The sequence below is a fragment of the Rhinolophus ferrumequinum genome, chromosome 9, assembly GCF_004115265.2.
Source record: "Rhinolophus ferrumequinum isolate MPI-CBG mRhiFer1 chromosome 9, mRhiFer1_v1.p, whole genome shotgun sequence".
In the NCBI taxonomy this organism is placed as follows: Eukaryota; Metazoa; Chordata; class Mammalia; order Chiroptera; family Rhinolophidae; genus Rhinolophus; species Rhinolophus ferrumequinum.
In genome coordinates this window covers 55,522,913-55,547,065 of record NC_046292.1, presented here as the reverse complement: position 1 = coordinate 55,547,065, position 24,153 = coordinate 55,522,913, and the positions used below count along the sequence as shown (strand labels likewise).

General features: G+C 35.5%; 1 pseudogene; it reads right to left on the bottom strand.

Moving 5' to 3' along the window:
- Positions 1 to 23,432: 23,432 nt before the first annotated feature.
- On the bottom strand, positions 23,433 to 23,838 carry LOC117027581 (peptidyl-prolyl cis-trans isomerase NIMA-interacting 4-like; annotated as a pseudogene).
- Positions 23,839 to 24,153: the final 315 nt, after the last annotated feature.

The following is a 24,153-nucleotide window of genomic DNA, read 5'->3' as shown; positions in this document are numbered from 1 at the left end:
ATTGGATTTCCTAGGCTCTCTGGCTCAACCTGTCTGTTTCTGCTGAATTTGTTCAATGTATGAATACTCTCCTTATCCTGCACATATCCTCAATCTTTATCTTGTCCAACCAGATGTAGAATTTAGTTACTTTCTTCCTCTTTGTTTCTCTTCTTCTCTTTCAGAAAACAGTCACTTCAGATTTATTCTATTTTACCATGTAGATTACTTATGGGAGGAGAGGAGACTATTTTTTTTGCTTCCTGCCAAACGAAGTCCCTCTGGTGGAAGTGTGGGTAAGTAATGAACTGGAGAGTCTCAAGATAAGGAGCAAGTAGACCAGGTAGAAGGTCATTATCAAAGAGCAAACTATTGAGGACCCAGAGTAAAGCAGTGTCATTGGCAATAGGAATGGTGAGGGAAGAATAGATTTGAGACTTGAGATAAGTATGAGATAGAATCCAAAGGACTAGAGTCAGAGACTAAATCAACCTGGGGTGGTGGTACAGGGGAACACTATAGAGGGGAGCTGTGAAAGGGAGTGGTAGGGGATGCGGGGTTCTGTTTGAATTAAGGATTTTGTTTGGGATATGTGAATAGTTAGAGGTGACATTTACGGTAGTTCAAAATACAGAAAGAAGTACATTTTTAAAAAATTATTAGTTTCAGGCGTACAAAACAATGTAATGTTAGACATTTCACCCCTCACAAAACGATAAACCCCCTACCCCAAGAAGTACATATTTTAGGAGAAATTTATGAGTCCAGTTTTGGGCAAGTTGGGTTTGAGGTGCTCAATGGAGATGTTGCTAAAGTACTACGAGGTGTATATCTAGAATTTAGTAGTGTGATCCTGCCTGGAGAAGCGAGGTTTGGGGATGGATCGTTCAGGGACTGTGCTCAAGTGCAAGTCCAGGAAACGCAGCTACAGGAGCTTAACTGAATAGTGAGTTCTTTTTCTTACATAACAAGAAGCCCAGGGTTGAAAGTCCAGGATTAGTGTGTTGTTCCAAGATTACAGCAGTGTTTCAAGCTCATTTTTATCTTTCTGCTCTATCATCCTTAGTGTCTTTGGGCAGGTTTCCTAGAAGCTGAGTCTGAGATGAGAATTGAGGTCATGAGATTCATTAAGGGAATGCTTTTTAGGAAAAACCTGTATGTGAAAGTATAAGGCAGGATAGAAAAGGAGAGAGAGCAGGTAGTGTAACTAAATTATTAAAAGTGGGTCATACATGAAGCAATGAGGAGTGTCATAAACCAAGGATTATGATTAATCCTTCTGTGACAGGTAGTCTAAGGAAAAAAATCAAAAGAGTGAATGAAGAGAGGAAAGAACTCAATTTAAGGCAATTCTTTCAAGTAGCTTTACTTTGAAGGGAAGAGTAGGGAGGTAGTTGGGGGATGACATGGGTTAAAAGAGAATTTTAAATAATAGAGCAATTTAAGGGAATGTGTTAAAGAGAAGGTGGCAGTAGAGAAGGGAATATTGAAAATTTCAAAATGAGGGTAATTTCTTGCTAGAGTGGTATCATAGAGTTGGGAGGGAGTCCGGAGTCCAGATGAAAAGATTAAGCTTTAGACGCAGGAAAGGACACCTTTTTACTGATACAGGAGGGAAAGACATAATAAAAAATAAGTGTGTTTACAGATAAATTCATGATGGTGGCAAGTGAGGAGCTGAGAAATTTCTATGTAATTTAAATTTATTTTCTCAGCAAAATATAGAAAAAAGTCATCTGTTGAGCATGTGTGTGTGGAGTAGGAGGTGGCAGGGATAGTAGGATGGGGAAAAGGTGTAGAAGGCTTAAGGGTGGTGAATATTTGAAATAGCCACTGAGCAGAATATGATTGGAGCTGCGTGGCAGCATTTCAGACCCAGCTGAGGTTGAAGGTCATGAATTTGTAGTACAGTATTCCCCTCTTATCTGTGGTTTCCATTTTTTGTTTCAGTTACCCGTGGTCAACCACGGTCCAAAAATATTAAATGGAAAAATTCTAGAAATAAACAATCATATTTTAAATTGCACACCATTCTGAGTATCATGATGAAATCTTGTGCCGTCCTGCTGTGTCCCACCTGGAACACAAATCTTTCCTTTGTCCATCGTATCCATGCTGTATACACCACCCACCCGTTAGGCACTGAGGAACCCTCTCAGTTATCAGATTGACTGTCATGGTGCGTAGTGTTTGTGTTCAAGGAACACTTATTTTACTTAATAGTGATCCCAAAGCTCAAAAATAGTGATGCTGGCAATTTGGTTATGCCAAAGAGAAGCTGTAAAATGCTTTCTTTAAGTGAAAAGGTAAGTATAGTACAATATGGTATTTTGAGAGAGAGAGAGAGAGAGAGAGAGAGAGAGAGAGAGAGAGAGAGACCACATTCATATAACTCTTATTACAGTATGTTGTTATGGTTGTTCTGTTTTATTATTAGTTATTGTTGTTAAGCTCTTACTGTGCCTAATTTATAAATTCAACTTTATCATAGTTATGTATGTACAGGAGAAAAACATACTCTATATAGGGTTCAGTACTAGCCATGGTTTCAGGCATCCACTAGGGGGTCTTGGAATGCATCCCCCTTAGATAAGGGGGAACTGTTATAGCAGCAACACTGGTGTGTGATTTTCTCCAGCAGTGCTTTGTAGTTGGGGATAGCATCTAGGGGATGAATTGGACTATTAAATCAAGAAGTGTTATACGTGTGATTCATTTTCTAGTTGTTAAATACCTTTTAGTTACAGATCACAAGGAGACCATGGATATAGATGAATGTCTGCACCTACATTTAGGCAGTGGAACATAGCACTGTCATTTGGTTTGGGTGATTTGGGAATCAGGTAATAGAAATCTCAACTTTTCTTTTGGTTATTTGGTGCTGAAGCTATTATTAATTATGGTTTAGAGGCCAACAGGGGTTACATAGATGTATGAATCTTTAAGGATAAATTTGAAGGACAAAAAAAAGTTGGCCTACTTTCTGCAAGATCATTTGGGATATTTTTGTGTCTACTTGATACTCCTGTGGACTAGAGGTTTCTAATCCATACAGAATTCAGTGGCCCGATAAAACTCTCTAAAACACATCACTGTCCAGAAACCTTCAGTGGCCTCTCACTGCCTATAGTATATTATGTAATTATCTTAGTTGGATGATTTCAAGGCCCTCCATAATTTGGCCTCAACCTACTTTTTTCAAATTTCCCTACTGCTTCTTATACTCCAAGAGTAGAATAGTTTAGTGGTTAAGAACACAGGTTTGCATTTGTGTTTAAATCCTAGCTTTTTAAATTATCAGTTGCGTGATCTTAAGAAATTTAACTCTCTTAGTTCTAGTTTTCTCACCAGTGACATGAAGATAATAACACATACCTTATAGGATGATGAAGATTAAATGAAATAATATAATGTACTTAATACAGTGCCTGGCATACAGTATCTTTATAATACTTTCAGTATATTATTTAGTTAACTCAACTTACATAATGCTTGGACACTGTTCTGAATACTTTGAAAACTCATTTCATCCTTATAACAACCATCTGAAATAGGTAATATCATTATCCTACTTTTACAGATGTGAAAACTGAGGGAAATTATTAACTTCCTATGTTAAAAGCTAATAAGTGAGAGAATCATGCCTCAACCCCTCAGAGTCTGTCTTCAGAGGTCATGCTTTTAACCACTAAGCCATGTTGTCTTTCAGTAAATGGCAACTATTATATTAATATTCTACTTTCTGTCCCTTAAACATATCATGCATATTTCTACCTCCTTGTTACTGTTTATATAATTTACTATGCCAGGAAATCCCTTCTTCCTTTTCTGTCCAAATCTTCTTAATCTTTTAAGGGCATCTCAGTATTTCCCTCTTCCGTGAAGCTTTCCATGGTTTCTCAGTTACCAGTGATCCTTCTCCTCTGAATCCTTGACGCTTATTGCCTACATAATTTAGTTGGCACTTAAAGTGCTGTGTTTTGAAGTACCTATAATGCTTTACTTTGTAATTTAATCTGTCTTTGGTTACAACTAGATAACATATGTAATGGTGGGAACAATACGTTATCTTCTTTGTGTCCTTAGCGCTGTTTAATGGGAAGTTCACTGAACTTTGCATCAGAGGACCCAAATTCAAGTCACAGCACTGACACTTAATAAACCTAGTGACTTAAGAGATTACTTGACCTCTTTGAACCTTAACTACATCATCTGTAAAATGAGGTTAATAGCTCATCTGTCTTAGAAAGTTATTGTGGAGATTAAATAAAATGTATATGTGAAAAAGTTCTGAAGTTCTGTACAAAAGTTAAATATTTGTGCATAGCATGGTCTCTAATATGTGTTAAAGAAATGAATAAATGAATTAATGAAAGCACGAAAGCTGGAAAGAAGTCAAAATACCTAGAAATGAGCTCTACCACTTTTAATTTGTATTAGCTAGTCACTTAACCACTCTGAACATTCATTTTCACCTGCAAACCAGAGATAAGAAGCTGGACATTTTGAAAGAACACAGACCTTTACTGAATTCAGCTTTGAACTGAAGCATGAAGAGCCTGAGTCTCCAGAATAGAGCATAAAGGTAATGGGAGATAGGGTACAGACATGTAAGAAGTGGGAGGTTATAAAGCACAAACCCTTACCTTTTTTGCTCAAGCTGCGCTCTGTCTGTGCCTTTAGTACATGAAAACAGGATAAAATTCCTCAGATTCATAGTTTTCACAAATACATTACTGACTAGAATATCTGGAGTTCCTCTCTTGGCTCCAAGGTAAAGAATTCCAGCCAATTTTTCCTCATAAAAGTTCAGCTTGAACTTAAATTTCCTACCCACAGAAAAAAAATCTATCCAAAATTTCACATGACTGACACACAGCATTTTAAGAATTCTCTAACCACATAATCATAGATGTCTAAACAGTATGTGAAAGTTCTTGATTCTTATTAGGCTTACTGGTATAAGTCCAGCCAACTTTCAGCTTTTTCCCCCTTCTTGGTAATTCTTCCAAAATAAACCATTAGTTACTAAATTCTTAGAGCTTATGTTATATATTTATATCTCAGGTATCTGTCACCTTTCTGTAGTTAAGATTTCCACAACCTAACCCTCCTGTGGTCACTTGCTTTTTTTCTCTTATTCTGATGTCTAATTACTCTGCTTTCCTCTGACCTCCATATTCTTATGCTTAGAGTCTCAGATCTTTTCTATTCTTTCTCAGCCTTACCACAAACAAATTCTGTAGCCTCTGTTTCATGGGGATGAAGTAGTTAAAGAGAAAAGAGTTCAGCTGCCAATGGAGGAGTTGGGGATGAGGTGGTTAAGAAAAACTTTTGAAAAGAAGAGACGTGAAATAACCTTGGAAGAAAAGAATTTCAAGTTGTGGAGAGTCTTTTAGGTAGCACTTAGCTCAGATGAAATACTACTTTTGTCAGGACCTGCCGGCTTTACTTCCCCCTGTGGTCTATAATTATGTATGTCCTTTTCAGGCTTATCACAGTGAGATTCAGAGTCAGTCTCTCTCTCTCTACCTCTCTACTCCACTCCTTAGAAATAGGACCTCAAAAAAGGTCTTTCTACAGTTGTCTAAGGAGCTGGAGAGTAATTAATGTGTCAGAGACCACTGTCTTGTGCTTTGGTATTCTACATAACTCCAACACATGTGACCAGTCTACTTAAGTGACCCTTGTTCTGGCTCTGGTACTTGGATGTTCTACCCACTTTTTCTTTGCTTCTTCTCCAATGGAATATGAACTCTAGCCTTGAATCCTAGCCAGGAGGTTGGAGACCCTGACGTTGTATTTCAGCTAGCCTCTTTCTCTAGAATAGAGTCCTTGTTCTCCTTAAATTATTTAATCCCCAAGAGTGATGGCAGAAGATGGTAGTATAAGAGTTTTTAGTGCTTGTCCTCTCCAGAAACATCAATTTGAACAACTGTCCATGCACAAAAATACCTTCACAAGAGGTAAGGATTCTAGGTGAGGTTTAATAGCATATAGTTGGAGCATAGAAATAAGAAAAGATGCATTGAAGAGGGTAGAAGAGACAGTTTCACATTACCCCATCACCTCCTCCCAAGTCTGGGCAACCCAGCATGGAGATAGACACCCTCCTGTGGAGGAGGGAGAGTAAAGTGAGTTCCTGACTTTACCATGGATCCTAGCACCCGCCTGCACAAGGACCTGGCTACCTCTCATGGCCCCAGGCTCCCAGCCCACTGCATCACCAGGTCAACCCCCATGAACCTTGACTCCAAACCAGCTACCGTGGGCTCCTGACCCTCCTTAGCACCAAGCTGGTTATTGCCATCCCAGACTCTTGGCAAGTCCCAACACCAGGCAGGCTCCCATAGATCTAGACTCCAGACCAGCACCTATGGTCCCAGTCCACAAATATTATGAAGAACCAGAGAAACATGAAATCAACAAAGGAAACTAATAAAGCTTCAATGACAGGCCCTAAAGAAATGGAGACCTATGAACTGTCCGATAAAGAATTAAGAATATTCCTGTTAAAGAAATCATTGAACTATAAGAAAACACAGATAGACAACTAAATGAAATTAGGAAACAAATTAGGAACAAAATGAGAAGTTCAACATAAATAGAAACGATTGTAAAAACCAAACAGAAATCCTGGAATGAAATGACTGCACTGAAGAATTCAATAGAGAGCTTCAATAGAGAGCTTCAACATAAGACTCGACCAAATAGAAGAAATAATTAGTGAATGAGAAGGCATTTCATTTGAAATCAGTCAGAAGGGAAAAATTGAAAAAAGAATGAACATGAGTGAAGAAAGCCTATGTGAATTATTGAGAGAAACAATTGATGTATTATTGGAGTTCCAAAAGGAGAAGAGAAGAAGAAAGCATATTTAAAGAAATAACGGCTGAGACTTCTCAAATCTGGGGACTTCCCAAAGTTGACGATCAAGCTCACTGTCCCTCTAAAATTTCAACCAAAAATGATCTTCTCCAAGATACATTACAATAAAACTGTTTAAAGTCAAAACCAAAGAGATAATTTTAAAAGCTGCAGGAGAAAGAAAAAAGTTACACACAAAGGAACCTCCTAAGGCTATCAGTGGACTTCTCAGCAGAAACCTTGGAGTCCAGGAAAGAAAAGATGATATATTCAAAGTGTTGAAAGAAAAAGAAAAGGAAAAAAAAGAAAAACAACCTGCCAACAAGAATACTTTACATAGCAAAGTAGTTCTTCAGAAATGAAAGATAAAGACTTTACCAAATAAACATTGCAGAAGTTCCTCAACACTAGACCTGCCTTACAAGAGATGATGAAGGGAGTTCTTCAACCTGAAATGAAACCACACTAAGTAGTAACATGAAAACATATGAAAATATAAAAAACACGGATAAAGGTAAATATATAGTCAAATTCAGAATACTCTACCATTATAATATGATGGTCTGTTGATCACTTAACTCTAGTATAAAGGTTAAAGGACAAAAATATTAGAAATAATTATAACTACAGTAATTTGTTAATGGATCCATAACATACAAAGAGGTAAATTGTGATATCAAAAACATAAAATATGAGAGGGGAGTAAAAAGGTAGAGTTTTGTATGCAATCAAAGTTAAGTTGATATCAGCTTAAAATAAACATATCTATAAGATGTTTTATTTAAGCATCATGGTAACCACAAAACAACCTTTAGTAGATACACAATAGATAAAGAGAAGGGAATCAAACAAACCACTAAGGAAAAATCATCAATTTATAAATGAATACAGTGAGAGAAGAAGAAAACATAAGAAATTACAAACAGTCAGAAAACAATGATGTTTTAGAAAATGTTTAAAAGATGATGTTTAAAAGATGGCATTAGTAAGTTCTTACCTATCAATAATTACTTTAAATGTAAATGGCCTAAATTGTCCAATCAAAAGGCATAGGGTGGCTGAATGAATAGCACAAGACCCAACTAGATGATGCCTACAAGAGACTCACTTCAGCTTTAAGAAACAGACAGGCTCAAAGTGAAGAGATAAAAAAATACTTCATGCAGATAAACAAAAGAGAGGAGGAGTAGCTATACTTATATCAAGACAAAATAGACTTTAAGTCAAAAACTGTAACGAGACAAAGAAGGTCATTATACAGGAGTCAGTACATCATAAAGGAGTCAATACATCACAAGGATATAATAATTACATATGTAATTACAACATCAAAGAAACTAAATATACAAAGCAAATATTAACTGATCTGAAAGCAGAAATAGACAACAATACAATAATTGTAGGTGACTTCAATACCACTTTCAACAATGGATAGATTCTCTAGATAGAAAATTAATAAGGAAACATTGAAATTGAACTATCCTTTATACCAAATGAACCTAACATACATATACAGAACATTTCATCCAATAGCAGCAGAATACACATTCTTCTCAATTGTACACTAAAATTCACCAGAATAGATCATAGGTTAGGCCACCAAATAAGTCTTAACCAATTTAAGAAGATAACACGAGGAAAACTGGAAAATTCACAAATAATTGTATATGGAAATGGAAAGTATACTCCTGAACAACCAATGGGTCAAAGAAGAAAGTAAAAGGAAATAAAAGAATATGTTCAAGTAAATGAAAATAGAAACATAACATATCAACATTTATGGGATGCAGCAAAAGTAGTTCTAAGGGGATGTTTATAGTGAATAATACCTACATTAAGGAAAAAGAAAGATGACAAATAAACAACCTAACTTTGCACCTCAAGGAACTGGAAAAAGAATAAGCTAAGCCAAAAGTTAGTAGAAGGGAAGAAATAAAGAAGATCGGCGTAGAAATAAATGTCATATATAGAGACCAGAAAAGCAATAGAAATATTCAATGGGGCAGGGAAAGTCTCTTCAGTAAATGGTGTTGGGAAATGGTAATCACATCCAAAATAATAAAATTGGACCCCATCTTATACCACTCTCAAAAATAACTCAAAATGGATTAATGACTGAAATAGAAGATCTGAAACTGTAAAGCTCATAGAAGAAAACAGGGAAAACAGTATCAACATTGATCTTGACCATGATTTTATAGATATGACACCAAAAGCACAAGCAACAAAAGAAAAAATAAAACAAGTGAAACAAGTGGGACTATATCAAACTAAAAAGCTTATGCACAGCAAAATAAACAATCAACAAGTGAAAAAGCAATCTACAGAAAGGGAGAAAATATTTGCAAGCCCTGTATCTGATAAGAAGTTAATATCCCCAATATACTAGGAGTTCATATGACTCAATAGCAATAAAACAAAAAAACCAAGAAACCCAAACAAATAATCTGATTAAAAAATGAGCAGAAGACCTGAATAGACATTTTCCCAAAGAAGACATACAAATAGCCAACAATTACATGTTGACAATGTGGTCAACATCACTAATCATCAGGGAAATATAAATCAAAATCACAATGATATGTCACCTCACATGTGTTAGAATGGCTATTATCAAAAGACAAGAGGTAAGTAAGTGTTTGTGAGGATATGGAGAAAAGGGAACCCTCTTACACTGTTGGTGGGAATGTAAATTGGTACAGCCACTATGGTAAACAGTATGGAGTTTATTCAAAAATTTAAAAACAGAACTACCATATGATTCAGTAGTCCCACTTCTGATTAGTATATATCTGAAGGAAATAAAATCACTGTCTTGAAAAAATATCTGTACCCCCATGTATGATCTCACTTGAATGTGTAATATATATAAAAAAAAAAAAAAACGAAAAACGTAAAACAAACACATGGAAACAGAGTTGAATGGTGGTTTCCAGAGCCTGGTGTTTGAAGGAAATCCGGGAGATATTTTATAAGAGGTACAAACTTTCAGTATAAAACAAATACATTCTGGGGATCTAATATACAGCATGGTTACCCCAGTTAACAATAAAGTATTATATACTTGAAAGTTAGAAAAAATTTATTTAATCCTCAAATGTAAATCTTAATCTCTACTTGATATGAGAACCAGTATTGCTTAGAAGTCCTAACATTAGTAGAATGTGGGTAGAAGTGATGTCCACTACTTCCAAGCCTGACACATAAAACCCTTTGTGTAGGTCACCATTCTCTGTCATATATAGATTTGTCCACTTCTGTGTGCGTTTTGTTCATTTTTCCATATATATATATATATATGGAGAGAGAGAGAGATAGAGATAGAGATAGAGAGAGAGAGAGAGAGAGAGAGAGAGAGAGAGAGAGAGAGACACTTATTAGGTACATACTAATTTAGAATTTTAAATTCTGAAAGGCAGGATTGACCCTTTTGTCATTGTGAAGTATCCTTTTCCTGTAAAAAATTTTCTTACCTTAATGTCTACTTTTCCTAATACTTTTTTTTGTTATGGTTGGTGATTTTTAAACATTTTTATTAAATTTATTGGGGTGACATTGGTTAGTAAAATTATATAGATTTCAAGTGTACATTTTTATAATATATCTCTTTTTCTAATATATCGATATACCAGCTTTGTTTTGGTTAGTGCTTACAAGATGCATTTCTCTCATATTTTTACTTTCAACCTCTCTATATTCTCATACATAATTGTGTTTCTTGGAACAACTATATAGTTGTTTTATTCTTTTTCAGATCTGACAATCTTTGTCTTTTAATCAAGTATTCATTTACATTTAATATAATTACTGATATATTTGGATTGAAAAATCTATGATCTTTTTTTTTTTCTATGTATCTCACCTGTCTTTGTTCAATTTCCCCTGTTCTCTTGCCTTATCACGAACATAATTCATTCCCACAGTGAGAAGATACCTTAGGGCGTTAAGTATCCCCTTAGTTCAGTATGGAGCCCCAGAGCCTTTGTTCCCAACAGATAGTCCTAAAAATGTCTCTAATTTCACCAGTATCTAATCCAAGCGTCTCCACATCTACCTCCTACTCTTTCTCCCAGCTAATGGGGGGTAGGGGTGGTGCTGGGGAGAAAAGGATATCAACTTATCTCAGTTCACTTACCTTTAAATTTGGGATGGTTAGTGAGAATTCTCAGAATTTTGCAAGTCACCAGAACTTCTTTTGCAGCATTAGCTACCTGTTGTTAGCAACTCAATGCTTGTAAAGGCTCTGTGAAGACCTCCACTGAATAAACCTACTGATTTTACTAGATCCAGGGTTTTCCATATTTATATAACTTCTTTTTTCTAGGATAATGCCCATTATTAGTTTGGGAACCCTGATTTCTGAAGTCCCCTGAGTTCACATATCCTAAATATTGGGATTTGATCCCAATCAATAGAATGAGGGTCAGTCCCAGTGTATGGTTGACCTGAAAGTGTGTGGGTTGGGGAGGAGGAAAATGCTTACATGGGACACAGGCTGTGAGACATCATGGATGGTGCCCCATCACTGGAGCTTTCCTGACATGATTTTCTGGTATTGGATGTGAGTAAGAAAAGTCGGGGAATCAGTCTAAGTTATATTTTAGAGAGGATGGAGTGTTGAAACTGGAAAAAATAAAGTTCCAAAGACTAAATGTTCAGTGAAGAACAGAAGGTTAAGCCAAGAAGATTTAGGAGTTGGCTAGATGTAGGAACAGAGTGAGGAATGAAGAGCAAAGATGGGAGGTAGGAGGTATCAAAAATATAAAAGATAATTGCCCGACATTGGGGTGCCCAAGTCTGGTGTCACTGGGGAGGTCAGTCTTTATTAGAGGCTCTTGAATGTAAGGGTATTGACTGTTAATGGTCTATGTTTCAAGTGTAAATTCTGTCTCTGTCTAATGGAGAGGACTACCTCAGTTAATCCTTGGGTATTCAAACAATATTAAGTTTTCTAATTACTAGTTTACCCTGGATGTAACTGTCAATTGCATAAAAAATTTTTTCAATGGCCTGGCATTAGTACAGTTAATATACAGAGCGTGCCAAAAAAACGTATACACATTTTAAGGAAGGAAAAAACTGTATTAAAATGGTAATACACAATATATACTGATACCAAAAGTCATATGAATACAAGTCACATGTATACATTTTTTTAGCATCCCTGGTATATGTGCAGTAACTGATACTTTGCCAATAGTGGATTGTTTTAGTAATGTTTTGACGAATTCAAGGTATTTTACATTCCTGGAAACAGTGATAGATTTAGCTCTCAACCAAACTCACACAACAGTAGGTTGAGAACAGTAGTCTATAAGACAGATGCCAGTCTATGTCTTATGCCACACATGGTGCCAGGGTGTTGATACACAGAATTGAATGAGATATAGTATGTCTTGCCCTCAGAGAACTATTTTAAACCCTAAGGGTGACTACCATATTGATTAGTTCCACCAGAATTAATGCCAGACTTCCCTTAACAATACTTGAAAAGGTTTGTTTAAAATGACACCTTAGACCAACATTTCTCAAGCTTGGTTTCACATTAGAATCACCTGGGTAACTGATGTCTGGATCTCATTCCAGACCAATTAAATCAGAATACTTGGTTTAGGATTATGCACTAATACTCTTTTAAAGCATCCTAGGTTCAGCCTGTCTTGAGAACCTGTGAGTTAGAAGGAAAATAGAGTCCACTGGGGAAAACTAAACCAACACAAGTGAGTGAACTATCTACTGGGTTAAAATAGCTAAGCATATGTATCTCTCTCTCTCTCTCTCTCTCTCTAGCTATCTATCCAGATATATATATATATACAGATATATAATATATATCTGTATAGATAAATAGATATATATATACAGATATATACATATATATCTGGGTAGATAGATAGATAGACAGATATCATCAGTTTTGTTCTCAGGTTAATTACCAATCTCCTTTCACCATACTTTTACCATAAGTATTGGTAAAAAATTATCGGCTACTTTTGACTGAGTTAAAAGTCTTTGTTCTTGTTTTGTTGTTGACTTAGATCCAACACTTTTCTGTCTTTTATTTCTGTTTTCTATTTCATCTTACTGTTCATCATTTACATTAGTGTGAAATTCTTACTGCAAAGTACTCTTGCTTACTCATTCTGCAATTACTCTAATTCAATCACCAGAATATAAAACAATTGTTCTTAAATCTGGCTTAATTTTATTCACCTGGAGAACTTCTAAAAAATGCTGATGACTGGGCTTCACCCCAGACCACTTAAATAGGAATCTGTAGGAGTGAGACCCAGTCATTGGTATTTGTTTAAAAGTATCCCAAATGATTCTATGTACAGTTGGGATTAAAAATCCTAGTGTGCTTGATTGTTATAATAATGGACCCTAAAGAATTATGCCTCACTGTGCCCATAAAGTTTTGCAATATGACTTTTCCTATCAACAGGTGAAGTCCATTTTCCCACCTTCACTACAGGCCCTTAGCTGACACTACAGGTGACTATAGCACATTTGTAAGTACAGGTGAGTTCAGAAGAGAACCACCCTGCCAAACCCTCAGAATAGTGAGAAGTAATAAGTTGTTTTTAGAAACTATTTAGTTTTGGAATGGTTTGTTGTTACCCAGCAAAGTCTAACTGAAATACACTACTATGGAGACTTCTTGTCATATGTTATGACAAAAAAGAGCTACTCTTGATTTTTTTCTTTACCTCTGTTTTTATTGCTCTTGTAAGAACCACTCTAACAATTTCCTCTGAAGCTCTTTATGTTTTCCCAGGATTCTCCTTTAGTCTCTTACTGCAAGCAGAAGGAGATGTAGGCAGAAAAATAAGAATTTCATGTCATTGTACAAATGCCTCTCTGTTTTTTGCTAGGATACTTTTTCAGTCTGATTGCCAAACATTTCCTTTACAACTATAAAGATCAAAGGAACCATCTGCCCCTGGGGCCATGGCTCAGGAAGACTTTCCTAACACTACATGTGGATTGCATCAACACATCCTGAAATTTGCTGAGACTCAGTTTCACACATTAAGGTGCAGAGTAAAGAAATCCCCTTGTGTTAGCAAGATGGCCACACTTAGGTTGATCTAGGAACAATCTGAAGTCTCCAATCAATTTGCTAGAGTGGATCATGTAAAAGAGTTGTAGTTTGCACATTCACTCTGCTATCAGTGATGAAAACGGCTACCATTTTGCTCACTAATAAGATCAGCTGTTTTAACAGGTTTGACTAGAACATCTTCCTTTGTGAAATCAGGAGTGAATGAAAACAAGGATTGTCTACATTATATTTGGTAGTTATATCTCGGTTGGTGGGAGGAAATGTGAGGGACCAGGAGTCCAAAGACATGGGTCACACTCAGTTCCACTATTTACCTATTGTGCAGCCTTGAGTAAATCACTCATTTTTTAAAAAAAATTTACCTTAGTTACCTTATTTATAAAATTGGGACAAAAATAACTGTCTCCAGAATACATCTAAGGATCAAAAAAGATGTAATACCCCTTTGTAATCTTTAAAACCTAATTTAAATGTAAGATGTTATGATTTCACTCAGATATGGGATTAAAACTGAAAGCAACAAACAAACAAGACAACCAAAAACTCATAGACACAGACAGACAACAGTTCAGTGTTTACTAGAGGGGTGGGGATGTTAGAAGAGGGTAAAGGGGGTCAAATATATGGTGATGGAAGGAGAATTGACTTTGAATGGTGAACACACAATGCAATATATACGACATGATGTATTATATAGATGATGTATATAATAAAATTATATACTTGCAACCTATATAATTTTGCCAACCAATGTCACTCCAATAAATTTAATAAAAAATAAATGTAAGATGTCATTGCTCTTGGTATAGATAGCTGTTGGTGTAGATACTGTGTTCCCCCGAAAATAAGACCTAGACGAATCTTCAGCTCTAATGTGCTTTTGGAGCAAAAATTAATATAAGATCTGGTCTTATTTTAATATAAGACAGGGTCTTATGTAATATAAAATAATATAAATTAACATAATATACTAGGACCCAGTCTTATTTTAATATAAGACCGGTCTTATATAATATAATGTAATATAATATAATACCCAGTCTTATTTTAATATAATATAAGACTGGGTCTTATATTAAGTTTTGCTCCAAAAGATGCATTAGAGCTGATGGTCCGGCTAGGTCTTATTTTCGGGGAAACACGGGAGCACCAGAAAAGGATAGATATGAAAAGAATTCTTCGACAACATTTGAAAAAAGTCACTCATTCTTACAGCAGTAAGAAGAGTGACTACTTTATATGACTTCACGGTTTTCTTTAATCTCTGAACCTCAAATCACCTTGCATAATACTTTTATTAATTTACAAACCCCCATGAAATACATTTGTTCCCTCTTAAACTTCATTTTAAATAAGGTACCTTTTCCAGGATGTGTGAATTTAAACCCAACCCACTAAGGGCCCTCAGATTTGTGAATGAATAAAGAGGAATCATTTGTGAATGATCCTTTTTTTATGCTGTAATTTTTGTGTCTTATTTAAAATATGCAAGTCTCTTGATCTTGTCTGCCTTCCCTTGAAGCCTGTCCCCCGATGCTTTGATGTAGTGAACACGCCCATGAAACTCAAATCCTAGACAGGTGGTAGTCTTTTCATTCCGTACATGTTAGGGATAGGGTTTGGAGATAATTTCTTAATCTCTTTCTCCCTTAAATGTCTGGAAGATGCCCATTGAAAATACGTGAACCAGATTCTTATATTGCCTGGGTTAAATTCTGATTGGAATCAGAGACCTTGCAGGCTGCGTTTTACTCTTTGGCTCCTTGACTAGCAGGTAGGGGTTTTTTTCTTTTGGTTTTCTGAATGGTAGTCTGCTGATATGAATGAACTAATGGAGCTTTCAGCCAAGACTTGTTTAGGTACTAGGAGATGGAGTTATAATTATTTCCCGTATTTCTGTGGCTTCTTTTTCGAGGAGTTCAGAGAGCTATGCATATATTACTTAATCTTTCTCAGAAAGGTGAGCTAGATGAATTATGCTACTATGTTAGAAAAATTGACCTGTACTTCAAATCTGTATTGTCATATCTTCTGGCATCTTTATCTTTCTTACTGGTATTCAGTGATCTGATATTTTTTCGTGGATGTTCCAAATTGTTCTCTTTCCCCTATTGAAATGCACCTGATTTCTATCTTTTCCCTCAACTTCTGCTCTTAGAGCAAAAGATATGTATGTGTATGGATAATTAACATATATTATGTCCTATTCCAAAGAAGGGCCATTACTGGTAAATTTCTTAGTTTTTAGACCAGTAATGTGTGAGAAAAGATGACACATTTTAGGGACATGTGGGCCTTTTGCTATCCTTTCAAAATAAACCACATAGATAGTTGCTTTTGCATAGAACTGATGCTGTTTATAATATCTCCTTTTAGACAGAAATTACTTGTTACTGGATCTATTTTAGGGTAAGGTACAGTACAGATTGGTAACATGAAAAGAAAACATAAGACAATTTTTGGTAGGTTATAATTCTGATTATTGTTTATGTCCTAACACATGCTTTTGATAGGGTCTCACTTAGAAAGCTTACCAGTACCCATGCTGAAAATGTGATCAGATACTCAGATCACTTATTTGAGTCTGCCATAGGTTTGTCAAACTGATCTTTCTTTATAAATTTTGCTGAATGATTTCCACTTTAACTCAGCACGTTCATTACAGGGGGTTTTCTACATTAGGCCAGTTGAAAACTGAGCCACTTTTTTTCCTGAGGATTTTTTTTTGTCTACTAGAGACACACACAGACATACACCAATAGAAGTCCTTAGTTTTGAATTCTGATAATTATTAATTCAGTGGTATGTGCCGTATACATGTGCAGGTGATTTCAATGGTTAAAACATCAATAATGTTTACTTCATTCACAAATGTAAGACCCTTTCCCCTGAGATTTAATTGCCACAGGATTGTTCAATTTCATATAGTATTATGCTTTCCCGGACATCTTCCAGAGCTTATCCACAGGAGACTTAAGCGGAGGTCATGCTGGCTTTTCTAAGTAACTTTTTGGAAGAGAGGACCATAATTGCCCCCTTCCAGGAAACTGTTATTCATCAAGAAAGGTTTGCTTTTCATGTCTTCCCTGGTGGACATCAGTGGATTTATCAGGGTGCTCTCAAGGTCTGTCCAATTCTCTCCTTTCTGTGTTTCTTTGCTTCCATCTGTGACTTTTTTTGAATTGCATTTTTCCTGATTGATATGAATAAAGGTAAGTCAAGCTAGCACACAAAAAGGAAATAAGCATTTATTATTAAATGACCCATTAGAAAGAAGAATACTTTCTAAGCATGTTATTATAAAATAAATTCTCTAAATAAAACGTGTTTTGGTGTTTGGACTCAATTGGCCCTTTTCCCCTTTGCTGGAATTGCTTATCATAGTGAAAACATACACATGCTGGAATAGGTACACCCCAAGCTTGAAGAGACATTTCTTTAGCTTTTGACATATAGATGATTGCTTTTGCAATTTCAGTATGTTTTCCTTTGGCAGTTCAATATAACGGAAAGAAAGAGCATGAACTGTGAAGTCAGAAGTGGCTGGGTTTATGTTCTGACAAGTGTTGTATAACTTTGTAAGTTAGTTAATCTCTCTAAGCCTACACTTCTTTTTCTGTTAAAAGGAGATTAATAATGTCTGTTTAATCAGAGTGCCTTAAGAAATAAACAAGACAATGCAAATGAAGGCACATGCCAATTTAGTGAGTTCTCAATAAAAGTTACGTTCCCTTCTTGTAATATGTTGGCCAGAGAGTGATGTGGTGTTTTTGCTTAATGTGATGTAAAATAATACATAAAAGTAAACACTGAGGTATATAAACATAATGAATTTTAAGAGTCATTTTGCATTTTGTGGGATACCTAATCAACACGGGGATCCCAATAGTTATATAAAATGCTACCATATTCTTGTGAGACGGAAAACAATATTAATAAATTCGTTGCACTTTTTTTGGTCAAATATTTATAATGTACTATTATCTGTTAAGTACTTTGTTAGGTCTTAGAGATTCCGTGGTGATGAATATAGACAGTTTTTGGAGTTGGCCTGCTAGGATCGTTTCAGTTTATAAATAGGAAAACTTAAGAAGGAAGCCATTTAAGGAGCATTGACTTTGATATCCATTAATATCTAATCTCTGGTATCATATCTCAAAGGGGATTTATCATCATATTGTAGCCGATTTACTTCTCTTAGTTTTGGTCAGGAATTGGGAACTTTTCCTTAGGCTGTGCCTGAAAACTCCACAGATGTGAAGGTATTCTGTGTTTTTCAACCATTACGAGGAACTTGAACTGAGGTTTAGGTCAGTTGTAACTCTGTAATGTTACGGACCATAACATTAAAAGAAAGATTCCATTTTTTCTCTCCTAATAAAGCAATATTGACCAAAGCCAATTAGAACTCCAGGAAAAGAAAATTTACCATTTTTGTGCTGAAGAGATCGACCTCATCCCTATGCCTAGAAGGAAAGTTTGTCATGAAGGTGGAATTGTTTCCTGTGTTACTGCACTTTTTGCTCCCCCTATAGCATCTTGCCCCATCCTCTGGAATTATGAGAATGAGGTACATATCCACACTGCTGCGTCATCACTTTGTTTAGTGCCTAGGGGTGATTCTTAAGCCAAAGGATGGTTGAGATTTTTTACCCTTATGAGTTGTCTCTCGCTAGCCTTTTCTCTTCTTTCTTTCATTTCCTTTGTCCCTCTCACCCTCTTTTTTCTCTCATTTACTTTCTCCTCACCTCTGATGCCCAGCAACTTACTTAGTTTGTTGGAGTTTTGCTGTTGTGTGAGGTTTAATCATCTCCCCAGGAAGAGGCATAATTATTAAACCACTGGAAATTTAATGATGGATATTTGTTCCCCAACCTGAGTCATTTTGGTGTCTGAGGTTTGGCATGCCAGTCAGTGGAAACCAGAGGGAATAAATGTCATCAAACCGCACGTGATTTTCCAGTGATTTACGTGTGTGTGTTGTACTCCAGATGGGCAATTCCTGAAGCCCTGTTCTGCCCTTTATTTGCAAGTCTCTCTTGATCAAAATAACAAAGACTTAAAACAAGTTCACCTCCACAGTGGTGGAAAACAGGTGTCAGTCTCCCCAGTATTAAGTCACTTCTTTCTAACACTGTTCTGCTGTCACATTTCCTTTTTGGGGTGCTTCAGTCATAAGTCCCCTGAGGTTTTTTTTTTTTAAACTTTAAAAGTTGTCTTTCTTCTAACTTAAGAATTCAAATTGTTATAAAAAAGTTGGACTTTATATTTTTTCCAATGAATTATTATTAACCTTCTGAACATGTTATATATTTACTTAATTGTTAATTTTATTGTCTGTCTCTTCCCATTAAGATCCAAGCTCCTCAAGGGGTAGGGATCTTTACCTCTTTGTTTCATTCATGTATCCCATGTGTTTAATACAGTGCCTGGCACATAGTAGGCACTCTTTTAGTATTTGTTGAATAAATGCTGAGTGAATGAATGAATGCTACTAAGCCCTCAGGAGAAGACTTGCCTGGAATTCCTGTTCTTATAGATGGGAGAGACCTGTGTTAAATTTGCCACTTTTTTTATCTTGTAACCTTAGCAAGTTACTTAACCCTTCTAAGTATTCCGCTCTTTATCTGTATGGTGGGATTTTTGGTTTTTTTTTGAAGATTAAGAGTTAACAGGGATCAATCAAATGGGATAATTCATGAAAAAGTATTCAACACTGCACCTGGCATGTATGGTCAGTGCTCAAGAAATTGTAATTGTTATGAAGTGGTTGCTCTTCAATTCAATATTGTGCAACTGAGAAATATAAGACTATGTTCCATGAAAGAAATAAGGGATTTTGTTAATGTCGATCTTTGTTTTATTTTAGCTAAAATTCCATTGGAATGTAAAATTAAATGAAGATGGGAACTTTGCATATTATTTGTTTCTTGCTATATGCAAGAAACTAGAATGACACTGGGCATATAATAGGTATTCAATATTTGTTGAATGAATTACTGAATGTTTAAGATGGAGTTTAGCTCCACAAGCCTAACCTTCAGTTGAATTAATGGCAGAGATTTCAAAATACTGCTCTAAAAATACCTCTGTTTTTTCATTGTGTGGAAAGAAAGAAGAGGGTTTTGAGAACTAATAAGTGAAGAGGAGGAGGACCTGGAAATTATCTAGAAGTTCAGGCCAAGCACAGTTATTTTGGGCAATTCAGAATCAAATGGACTATTTTCTTAATATCCTATTTGACTTTCTAAAATACTTGGATTTACAATCATTAATTTCACTTCATATTCTATAGGTTTTTCCAAAACAGAACATTTTATTTAATCTTAGCTTCTTCTAGTTGAACATCTGAGTGGGGGGCATGTAGGTTTCAGAACAAAAGATACTATAAACTCACTGGTGAATACACCATTCTAGTCCCTGATGGAAGGACTCTGAAAATACCACACTCCAAAGGGTGTGCTGAAATGTAGGTATTCCATGAAGTTAAAACAAAAGAAAACAAACAAATCCTTGATCTGTTTCCAACCCTGCGAATTCAAGTTGTTCTAAGTTGACTACTTTGAAACTCTATTGTATTTTCAAATGATTAATGGGGTATTAATTGTTCTATTTGTAACTAAATATTTACTGGTGACTCTTTATGGCTACTTTTTAAAAATTGCATTTTATTAAAACAGCATTTAATAGGATCATTAACTAAATTTGTCAAAAGAATTTACATCAGGTAATTCATTGCTACATGATTTTGACATTTTCATATATATTTTTTAAGGCTCTCAGGTTTTGGTTCTGTTGTTTTATATTCTAACAAATACAATTCCTTTCCTTTAAATTTGAGCTATCAGAAGTATTGCTGTTGCCATCCTTAGTGATAAGTATTTTAAATGAATGCTACTTAGTTTTTATTTTCTCTCTCTGTTATTTTAGAGAATAAAACATTTTAAGTGGATTTTGCAACTGCTGAGATAAAGCCTGAAACTTTTCCGCAAATAAAGATTATGAATAGTTTAGGTTTTAAAATATGTTCACAACTGCTATCCAACACAATGAGAGTTGTAGATAAGTTTGAGAATACCATGGCCATGTTATATGGATAAATTTAAATAATAGAGATATGTATTGCTTTGAGATGACCAATTTTAAGTAAAATTTGTGGAAATCCAACTTATGTTGCAATTTTAGGAAGAACAATTTCTCCAACACGTAACTGTTAATTCAGTTTAAACCAACTCCTAAAAATTGGAGTCCCCAAGTATTTTTCAAAATCTATTTGCTTTTAATAAGTAGAAGAAAACAGGGAGTGCCCTTTAGAAATTTGCAAGATACACACCGGCATGGACCCAGAAGTGTCGAAATGACAGAATTACACTATGGACAGAGGACAGTTGTGTTGCTTTGAGGAATACTAATCCCAGGGCTGAGATGCAGCATGAGCACAGCCTGTGACTCCACCAAATCCATAGTCATTATTAGGAAGGGCAGTTGTCTTGAAGTCAGCTTCCTTATCCTCTGCATTCAGGAAAAAGCAGACACAGTCTGGTGACAAGAAAAACAGATTTGTACTTATAAAGTTTGAAAGTTGTTTTTCAAGAAGGAGAACATATCAGCTTTGCTCCCCCCCACTTGCCCCTGCTCTATAAATAGCTCCTGGCAGGCAGAAACAGCCCTGATTGCGCCGGGAGATGAAGAGCAAGCAGCAGGCTCTAGTGAAGAATCAATGGCACAGTGCCAAGAGCTTCATCAAATGAATAATAGCTTCCACTTGACAATCAGGAAAGTGCCTCTTCTCCTACGGATTTAGTTTTTAATGATGATTAGAGAGGATGGGCCCCTAAAATTTCTCTGGTAGAAATGACCTCCTATTAATTTCTATTCCTTGAAATGCTGAATTTCAAAGCTATTTTACAGCTGCAAAACCAAAGGCACTGACATAAAGGAACTATTATCTTTGTAATTGTAGCAACAAGTACTAAATTTGTCATTGATTAACAGAGACTTTTTAACTTCGTGATCCTTTGTTGGTTGAGTCCCCTGTTTGGAGCTCTGCTGATTTACTTGCTTTGAAAGTCAAATGTTACATTTTAGACCCAACAGTATGAGAATAATGGCCTTTGTTTTAATATAACAAATACTTCCTTATAACATCTTATATTGATTACTATGCAATGTAAGGTGAGGGTCAAGTTAGAGTTTATTAATTCTACATAGTGTTTTGTTTTCTGTGCAGTAACAAAAAATTCTTAATAGGCATGCTTAGAATACATATGGGAACACAACATTGATTAAGCACTTTGTCAGAATTAAAAAATTCCTAACCTGATTTCTACTACGTGTATGTATATAAAGTCTATTTTCCAAGAGGAATTAAATATAAAAGACAGCCTCTTAAAAAGTGAAGATTTTTATATTGGTATTATGCAAAAAGACTATATATAGGCCTACTTTGTCACATTAGGTTATTAGTATAGTGTCATAGCCATTAAAAATAATCTGTGGTGTATCTCAGTCATGTAATATGTGGCATTCTATTGTTTCATAAATGAAATTTTTGAATGTGAATAGCAATTCAAGAGAAGACAATGACACTTTATAGTGTTTTCTGCTTAGTGTTCTTAGTAGGAAAAAAAATAATGAAATGCTTACTTCAGAGGTTTTTAAATTTAGAATGGCTTTGAAAAGCCTCAGCGTGTCATATTAAGAGCTCATAAAACTTGCAGAAATAATTTAAAATATTGAAAAGTTTGGACGGAAATATTTATTAAGAATTGAAAATTTTTGCCAGCCTCTGATTTAGCCGGCTGCTCGGTTATAATCTTTAATGTTCTTCTTCAGTGTTCCCCAGAGAAATGAGAATGTAGTGAGTTTGTTGCTTAATTTGCTCAGTTAAAGGACTTCCTTCAGAATTAAAATGTCCTTTCTTTCATTAAATCATATTGTTAGTGTGCTTTATTTTAAAATGTATTTGCTTGATAAAATAAGAAGTTGGCAATCATCTGTGGGTTCTACCTTCACTTTAAAAGTATTTGCCATCCTGTTATCCAAAAGTTATGCATCTACTAGCCTAAGACAACTTAGAAATTAGTTGGCAGAGCTTTACCTTTTATTATATAAGTTGGTCCAAAAAGTCTGTCATAGCCACAAGTCAACCAATTGTATGAGGAGGAAAGATGGAAGGAAGGATAACTGACTCTGGGTAGTGAACACAAAATGTGATATACAGATGATGTATTACAGAATTGTACACTTGAAACTTATGTAATTTTACTAACCATTGTCACCCCCAATAAATTTAATTTTAAAAATCAGCAAGCTATGACACCCAATAGAAAAATAAACTAATCAAATACTCTTACAATTAGGCCATACATTTTTTAAAAAATCAATCAGGAATTCAAACAATAAGGTAAAATTCTGAGGAACAGTGGACTGTCAGGGTTCTAGAGAGAAGCTTGAACACGTTCCTTTCTTTGTATCACCACTAATATCCATGTTCCTTTTTTTTGTCTTTCATACAATTTTATTTTCTCCCTTCAGCCATAATAATATGATATCCAAATTTCATCCTAACTGGAGGGTCTGTCAACACGTGCTTGTCCAGTCCACTGACAGACAAGGCGAATGCCGCTTCTTGAAATGGTCCCACCACGAACCCTCTGGTCATCCACCAAAGTTGTCCCCTTGCCTGGCTTTGTCTTCACTATACTGTGTGTCCACTTCATTGAATCTCACTCCAGACTTTAACTTTTCCATGACTTCCATGATTTTTTCTGTGTTTGTCGTACAGAATGTGTCTGACCTTTACTGAATTGCCACCACGTTTGAGACTTCTTGTCAGAACTGTCACTCCTAGAGGTGGCTCCCCTTTACCCGCCTTTTCCAGAACCACTTTTTCCTTTGGGTGGCATCTTCGAAACTTGCCCTTGAATTCTATGTAACTTTTTTAGTGGAACCTGTACAAACACATCATTGTTTGAATGTAGAAGATTGAAAATGAAAACAAAAATATCCTAACATCTCTAACATTAAGGAATGATGTCCTTGCTACTATATCATTTATTTCTCACTATACAAATGAAATAATTTTGTAGTTGATTAAGATATGGCTGTCCTGGCAGGCAGCATCTTAGCTCAAAGTACATCAAGACATTTTTGTTTGAGAAGGCAGCATTTCCTTTGAGGTATGACTTCATTCCTGGTATTAGTCATCCAGGGAAGAAGAGATAGGTCTCTCTATTCTA